The sequence below is a fragment of the Brachyistius frenatus genome, unplaced genomic scaffold (genome assembly GCF_029030835.1).
Source record: "Brachyistius frenatus isolate BFR_SWC_R1_liver_20210118 unplaced genomic scaffold, ASM2903083v1 Contig_4, whole genome shotgun sequence".
In the NCBI taxonomy this organism is placed as follows: domain Eukaryota; kingdom Metazoa; phylum Chordata; class Actinopteri; family Embiotocidae; genus Brachyistius; species Brachyistius frenatus.
The window spans coordinates 8,573,607-8,583,054 of NW_027210603.1; positions in this window are offsets into that span (position 1 = coordinate 8,573,607).

Consider the following 9,448-nt stretch of genomic DNA (forward strand, 5'->3'; position numbering starts at 1 on the left):
GCACACTCCGACCTCATTGCACAATGCCACTCCTATGCATGAACACACACACACACACACACACACACACACACACACACACACACACACACACACACACACACACACACACACACACACACACACACACACACACACACACACACACACACACACACAGATAAGTCTTATCAGCAAAATGTAGGCTACTTAAAGTATAAAAAGTAAAAAATACACGCTATGGAGAGAATAATTCCTGTCATTGCTTTACTATTGTAAATTATGTTTTTTTGGATTAATATTAACATTGAATTAATGTGCATATTACTGCTGTTGTCATTCAAAATCACCTAATTTGGGGATATATGGTTTTTCACTAGATAAAAAAAGTATGGAAAACTGGAACTAAAGTTGACAGACAAATGTTGTGGAGTAAGAAGTATAAAATTTGCCTCTGAGATTGAAGTTTCATAAAATGGAAATACTCAAGTAGAGTAAAACTTATTCAAATTTGTAGTTTTGCTGATGATGACTGAAAATACATCTCTTTTCAATCGTCCTTAACGTCACACAACTATGGCACTTCCAGTAGCAATGTCATATGGCCTGCAGATGGCAGGCCTGCATAAGGGTAGTATCCCTCTGTGCTCCAGCACAGCAAGAGGATCAAAAGAAATAAGAAAAAAGAACAAAAAACAAAAAAACAAAAAACAAAAACAAAACAAAAACAAAACACTGGCTTGATGAATATTAAAAATCAATTCAAACATATACCAATCATTGTAAACTGTATTTAAAGTGGTTAACAGTGTTAGGTGATTAATGGGCTTTAGCTGAAAGTGTGATAAAGCCCTCTGCTACACTTTTTATTTAAGCCAGTTAAATGCAAACAAGTGCGTTGTCAATACCCACATGATTGAACAAACTTGACAACATGGCCTTTAGGTATAATAGCCCCGACAATCAGGCTTATCTCTTCTCTGTTGAATAAATAGCATATTTGTCAAATGCAATTTTTGTTTTTAATAGATGCAGTAGGTTGTACAGTGTGCCCATGCCTAACCTTTCTGCGGTGCTACAGTGTTGTCATGTGTAATTGATTTATTCTGTGGTGGCTATCAGAGGCAGATGGGGGGAGGTCACATTGTCAGCTGGCATTTCCATGTTGCACACAAGTGACCACTGATTTTCCTTTGAGAATCAGCCTTCATCTTTGTCCTTGGGCAAAATTAGTGCTGTCAGTTGATGGTCCTGCATCTAGACTTTAGATTGCAGACCCAGTCACAAGCTGAAATTTTGGAAGTCAATTTGAAGTTTTTGATGATAAACTGATGGATGGGTTGATTGTTATGCCAGCAACAGAAATTAATGTTGAAATAGCAATTTTTAAAAACAAGAATCTTCTATTAATATGGTATAATACCTCATCTTTATATCTGGGAAGAACATTCACATCTCCCTCAGAATGAATGCTTTGAACTTTGCTGTGACACTTTGCTGTGTAAAAAAATACCTTTTTTCTGTGAAACTTTTAAATGTTGATAACTTGATCAAATACGAATTATTTCAACATGATAATATAGTAGCTCTTCTTCTAATCAAATAATTAAACAGAGGTGTAATATATTTTTTTGTCTGAACTTTTTAAGGGCCTCTCTTGGAAGACATAATATGGCCTGACACATGTGGTTGCAGTTGTGTTGGATGGCAATAGGCTGAAACAACTTCCCTGGTTCCAGATGAGGCAGGTTGTTGGAGGTCCTCGGAGGGCGTCATTGTCAGGGATCCTTTGACTTTAATGAGAACACACCCGCACACCAACACAGAGGAGCTGAACTTTGAGGCTGGACTACAATTGATTGGAGAGTTAATGAACCAAAGGCATGGCAGAGCATGTTCTCCAGGGAGATTATCAACAACCGCCCAGCACTCCCTCTGATACCGCGCTGATTGACTTGGCCTCAAATTGACTGCGATGCTTCACCCAGCTTGCAAGGAGAGCTGCGCCGCAGCCTGCTGGATGCACTCTTGTCGGGTCTGACTGTGGAGAACAAAGACAATTTCAAAGGTTTTCCTCATCTGCTGTTGTCAGCTTGAGTGGACATGATTGTGATGGGTTGACCCCAGAAGTTTCAAAGGGGCTTCTTCCCAACTACTCCACTGAATTCCTCAAAGGCCATCAAAGGTAGTGTAAAAACAAACAAACAGGGAAGCAGTGCAGAAAGTCAGGGGTTGCATTTTGAAATATAGGTACGTGCAGCACAGCAGAATGACTTTAGCCTGCACCTTGCAGCAGTCATCCCATGAGACTCCTGGGTGCGGCCAAGCAACTGCAGTGACTATGTGACTTACTCACATGACAATATTTTGCAAACCAATAAAGCAACGAGTCAAAGAGGTTCACCGGCCTCCCACTAGCAAGCGTCATATTTAGCTCTTCGTCCTGAGTTTGAAGATTGACTGAAGAGACTTGGGAAGAAACAACAAGTTAGACACCTGAAAAAGATCTTTATACCAAAACGTACAAATATTTTCCAAGGAGTGGGACAGTGGTTCAAGAGAAAAGGGTTATGATAAATTTAGCCTATCTGCTTAGCTTTAAATGCCACACCAGTTTAAGTTGGAAGACCTTTTCTTCAACACATATATATGTTTATACCAAAACAGTAAATTCATGAAATTTTAAAGGCAGATACCACATGCAGCTGTGTGGGCTATCTGAGTTTGCTTCCCAGATAGCCCGACCTTCGCTGCATGTCTTTCCCCAGTTATCTTTCCCCAACTTTCCTGTCTGTCTACCCTGCATGAATGGAAAAAGCAAAAAAAAAGCAAGAAAAGAAAAGATTCTTAAGAATTCAATGCAATTTTTCTACTCATCTCTGACAGCAGATTTTTACTGTACTTTCCAAAGTCACCCATCCCTCTTTCAGTCAGTCTGAGGGATCAATAATAATAATAATAATCAATAATTTTCAATGCACTTTTTTTGAGTTTCTCACTTATTACACAGTAGAATGTTGGGATGGTTACATCAGGTTGTAATAATTACTTCAGGACAAGAAAACATAGCAAGAAATGCTTTGTTCAATCTGTAATAAGGCGACCTCAGACCTTTACACTTTATTTAAACATCCTCAGATCTGCACCTATGTTAGGTTTTTGTGTTAAGTCACATTTCATGATTCAGTTTTATTTCACTCTCTCAGGATAACACGCAGGAATACAAGTGTTGCCATGTTTCACAGAGTAAAAGGGAATAACAGCACTGCGTAACCTCTGGCAATCAATGTGCAGTGTTCACAAATCAAGTCAGCCAAGCATGTTCCCTATAAAGATGTGGAATCCCTCAAGAGGTTCCATTCTTCCAATCCAATCGATAGCCTTTGTCTGTTTCCATTTAGCCAGCTATGGGTCAGTGTCTGTGTTTTCAATGAGGTTTAATAACCAGTGGACACTTTCTCAGCAGGATCTCTTGAGCTGTGGAGAGACAAAAGAGTCACTCACCGCAGACAATCTGTTTGCATTCAGCATTGTTTGAAAGACATGTTTACTGTGCTGTGTCAAACTTGAGCTGGTTCCTACATTAAATCAGTGTTAATCAGCATTTTTAGGTAAATCTGGCTGCAGTAGAACAACATATCAGTCGTGAGTTCAACGTAATCATTACGATTACAAAAGTACAAAGACACATAATCTCTTTTATATGTATATGTCCCATTTCTCTGACCTCAGCCTAGTCTATTCTAACAGTCAGCAGTGGCAACAAGGAACAGAGTGTACACTCATTGTTCACGGCTTATGATCAGCTCTTCATCAGTAATGATCATGCAACCAAACAGCCTCCATATTTCTCAGAATCATCTCTGCGTTCTGTCCTCAGCACACACACAGGCATGAAATGGGTTGTGTGAGAGAGGTTCTCTTGCACCAATCAGACCAGAGAATGACATACGCGGCAGTGGACACTTTTTAATATTTTGTCAGCATCGAAAATGAAAAAAGCTTTTGAACATTGGAAAGCAACTGGCCTTTGTTCCTGAAACAAAATAGATCCTGATTAATATGGTCCTTTGTACAAATATTTGCTGTCAAGGCTGGGGCTTTAACTTGTCTTTGAACCAAAACTGAAAGACTGCCCACTCTTCTACATGTAAAGTCTGTGAGACTGTACGCTGTAAAGGTTTGATATTGTATAAATTCAGATATCCTTTTTTTTTTCTTTGATTGTGCAGATCTAAGTGGTGCATAAATACTATGAAAAAGTCAAAAACGCTCCACGGAGAAATTAACACAGCCCCATTTTCAGCAAATTTAGTATTTGAATAAGCCATTTGAACTTCTGTAAGTTTTTGATGTCACCAACTAATGCTTATGTCATGTGTCTGCTGTCAACGTGGCCCAGAGTCCAACCTTCTAGAAGAAGAAAACGAAAAGTGTCTCTTTCTGTTAAGGCGCTAACAAGCTACAAAACCTGTTAAAGCTCCAGTGAGAAGCTTGAGAGAGATGTAAAATTATATTGAGATGGTTTTTGACTACTGATTAAGTATTGACTTAATTAATTACTATACAGGTATATGTGAGTGTAAAAAAAAATATTGTACAGTGGATTGGGAAGTTCAAAGACTGCTCCTGTTGCCAGCGAACAGAGCACAGCACCATGATTTGCACGGAGCTATTACTTATGTGAAAGTATTCAAAGTTACGTTGCTTGATCATCATCAGAACTTTGTGAGTTACACGTATTTTTGTTTGTGAGCAGTGGTACGTGTGCATTTGCTCACAGCGTGCTGAAGACTCGACTTTCTCCCCTGCGACAAAACAATTGTGGCTCCCCAACACCTCTACTCATGGATTTGTCTTCCTGCTCCCCAAAACTTAGACACAAAATCTGATGTGCGCTCCTTACACAAGTCCGTGGTGAAATCGCAAATGCACATGTTTAACTCACATGCTGATTTAGATTAAATAATGAAACTTGGAATTTTTACTCACAGAGGTTAGAGCTTCACTCTGCTCCATGCACATCATGATGCTGCAGTTCATTTGCGTGCAACCAGAGCATTAATTTACTTGCATCCAGTATCCAGCTTACATGCTTGCTGATTAGCCCTAAAAACAAGGTAAAGCTCATCAGCTTAGCGACTGCTTGGTCATAATCAAATTATCAGACAGTAATGAAAAGTTAGGGAATGGCAAAGTTATTACAGTTCCATCTGACTAGGACAGTAATGTGTGAATAAAATTATTTTAGTCAAAACCACAAATATCAACCTTATGTGGGCAGTAGAGAAAATATATGCTCTCAGGAAGAGGTGTGAAGTCACACCCTCACTCTACCCAGAACAATGAAGCTTGGCCAGCATGATCGTTCTATCCAACAAGGAGCCATGGTAACTTTTGTTATGAGCTCATCACATTGTCCAAATATAGGTAACATGGGGCCATCAAAAGCTGAGGGCTGTGAGCATTACAAAAGTAAGTAAAAAGGACTTCCTTAAGCTTTGAAGAAGGCTCTTTTTTCTTCTTCCGTAAAATAAATGTACAGAATTGACTTCAATGGTGAAACTGGAACTATTAGTTCAAGACAACACAATAATGTTTCCTGGACAGTGAAATCCCTTGGAAAAGTAGGTCAAAAATATATTTTAGCCAAAAACAAATCAGACAAAATGTTACAGAAGTTTATTTAGGAGTAAAATACTGTCTGCAAAAATCTTTACAAACATATTTAAAAGAGCAAATAGTCAAATCTGTCTGCAGATATTAACTTAAATAAGACATATATCCCCAAAGCCAAGAAAAAGGAATGCTGTTAATCATCACTTCACTCTCACCTTTCCCCTTCTTCTCACCCTTCAGGAAACTGAAAATTGAACACACATTTCATTTTCCCTCCACAGTGAGTAGGAGTCATGTCGAGGCTATTTCTGTTTCACATAATAACTGCTTTATTATGAAATGAATCAATAAATAATGCATTTGTAAACTTGACTGTTTAGAGATACAGACTTCATCCACACATGCTATAATTTTGCAGATTTAGACCTTTTACTTTGGAGGTGCTGACTTGAACTCAGCTAAGTGGTAACATAGAGCATTAGATTACATTACATTTCATTTAGCTGACGCTTTTATCCAAAGCGACTTACAATAAGTGCATTTCAACCATGAGGGTACAAAACCCAGAACAACAGGAATCAGGAAAATACAATTTCTTCAAGAAAGTCAAACTACAAAGTGCTATCAGTAAGTGCCATTTTAAGTGCTACTAAAGTTCTACTGTTCAAGGTAAAGTCGGAAGAGGTGTGTTTTTAGTTTGTGGCGGAAGATGTACAGAGTTTCCGCTGTCCTGATGTCGGCGGGGAGCTCATTCCACCATTTAGGAGCCAGGACAGCAAACAGTCGTGATTTTGTAGAGTGTTTAGCTCGCAGCGAGGGAACAACAAGCTGATTGGTAGATGCAGAGCGGAGGGAGCATCACAGCCAATGATCCCACGGGTATCAATGGATGGAGTCTGACATCTGCATTCTCAGTATAACAACAGCAACAGTTATCCCATCATAGCCTGGCAACTGTAACTAGGAATAGCAGCCCTGTCAAGCTTTGGATTTCTCCACATGTTCAAGCGATGCAGGTGTAGCAAGAGTGAAACTCTGTTTTCAGTCTTAAAAACAGAAAAAAACTCAAAAGCAAAAAAGTGTGAGGAATTAGTAGTGTTGGATTTGACAGTCTGTATGTCTGCAATTGTTAACATATCTGGCTAAGTAGCTCCAAAGCCAAAAGAGCACATTATTTCACGCAACTGTTCACAACATTTGCCAAACACATTTGTTTGTAATATTCCTAAACACCTTTTTTCTTGTAATGTTAAAAATCAACTCATGCTTTGTGAAAATATGAACAGTGTAACCAAACTGGCTTATGTTTTTGACTGGGAGCCATTATCTGAAAGGCCTTCACACACCGTAGGTGTGACAAATAAATGACATAGAAATGCAGATACTTGCCTGCCAAGTATACTGCCAGCATGAATCCAAACTATTCATACTGGCAGTGATGCTAATTTGCAACAGTCATCAAAGAAAGGTTTGAATAGATTTGAGTCAGGTCATTCTTCAGAAAAATTATGGGTTCCACATCGTTCAATGATGAATATGTCATCGTGCTCCTCCTCAATCGACAAAATAATTTTGGTGTGTTAGCAAAACTGTTTGTGACACTGTTGTCTATTTACTACCAATTGTAGACTGTATATAAGTGCCTGTAACTTCCGGGTTGAAAAATTGCAATGCAGATGTGCCGATGTGCCTTAAAGTGTAATACCACAATGGGCCGCTAGGGGTTGGCTCCAGAAAACCACAAGTTATTATGGTGTCATTTGCAAAATTCACTCCTTGTGATCAGTGTCCTGGTGGTCCATCTGAAGATAATTCCATTACTAATTAGATATTAGGCCTCAAAGAGACATATATTTGACAGTGTGTCTGGTTTGATTGACATGTCTGTGGTGGAGTCGGGCTTCCTCCATAGTAGCTGGGGTGTAGTGTACTCAGGTTCTTAGTCAGATCCACTCCTCACTCCTCACCAACTCGACCAAATATGGTCACTGCTGGCTCCAAAAGATGGTCACAGCCAAAATACCGGACTCGATGCTTCAAACAGGCAATTCACAAACCAGTGGGTGACATCACGGTTGGTTGCCGCTTTCTACCAACTTTACTGCATCCAAAAGCAAACTACACAAATAACTCATTATCCTGGTGGCTGAGTTATTTGGCAATGTTGTTCTGGAGATTGTCATCTTTGTAATTTGTGTTCAATTTGTTCGCTGGGTAACTAGAGACCCGAACCATCAACAATGTCCCCTTGAGTTGTGATGTAGCATCTGTTCCACTCTCACACATTGTGATTAGTTGAGGCCTTTATTCGCTCAGAAAGAAAATTTACCATCTTCCGGAAAAAAAAGTTTAATAAAATACTTGTTTAACGTGTAATATTTGCGTTGTGCTCAAAAACACCCATGACAAAATCAACAGTAAAAAAAACAAAAAATATATACTGACGTCCTTAGCCTCAATCTTCTAGCACAATATTATAAAATATACAGTGCAGTCATCATGCAAACTGTTATCGTGAACACAAAACTGTTCCTCTCAAAGATGGAAAGCTTGACAGGGTGTGGCAACAGTAGCTATGAGGGATTCGGAGAGCTAATGTCAGAATCAGGCAGACCACAAGCTTTATCCAAACACACCATCAGGAAATCGGCGCGTTAGAAGCTTAGTACAATGAAACTTGATGTAGGTTTTTGTCTTGCTTCAAAGCCTACTTCTGTTCGCTGCAGGTGTTTGTTATTTTAGATCAGCCCGTCAGTCGAGATAACACAGAAAAAATAATGAGACTCCACAATACAAACCTTGAAATGGAGATGATCCAGTGGCTCCACTTGAAACAATAACAATGTACATTTTTGCACAATGACATTTGGTCTCTCATACAGTCTTCAAATTCAGTTTTACATGGTTCACCTCAAGCATGAAAGAGGAAAAAGAAGCAGAGGAGTGCTCTGTGTCACTGCTTCACCTTTGGTGCAAGGATGGAGCTTTTCCCGCGCCACACCTTTGAAAGCGTACATGATGTTTTAGTGGTTTCCCACCTGCAGGGTGTTGACCTTGTCAGTGGTATTTCAGGCTCTGGGGACATCTCTCACTTGGCTGCCACAGCCCGCAGGTGGATGGAGGGAGGGGTTGTCATGGAAACAGGCCACTAGGAAGGGACACGGTGCAGGCTCCAACTCACGCTTTGAATAGCTTTCATTGATAGCTGTCCCAGTGAGCTGATTTCCGGTCTGTTACTATGCTACCCGCTGAGGCTTTATAAAGGCTTGTACGTTTCCTGCAGATAAAAGGACGGCACTGGTTGTTTCGAAGTAGCAGTCTCAATTTGACATTTTTCTTGTAGCATCTCTACACATGCAGAAAAACAGTGCTACGCGTATGGATGACTTTATATAAGCGCTTAACCAAGCATTTCTTTATACCTGGGGATCCAAATCAGTTACTGACAGTAGAGTAATATTATAGTCAAGGGACCTTGATCTATAACGAGTGTTTTGACGGCTTGATGTGTTATACAGCTGATGAACATTTCAAAAGTGTAACTTCATGTTTAACCTGTGTGTTAACCACTTAAATAGATCTGCCTAAGTACTTAACGTCTATTTCAGTGTAAGCTGATAAAAAAAAGAGTGGTGTCCTGTTGTATTGTATCATATCATATCATATCGTATCGTATCATCTATTTCATTGTATTGTGTCCAATGGCATTGTATTGTGTGATGTCCTGTTGTATCATAACGTATTGTGTTGTATCATATCATGTTGTATCGTATTGTATTGTGTCATATCTCATTGTTTTTTTATCGCATCATATTCAGCATTCATAAAGTTAATTAGCATACATAAACAA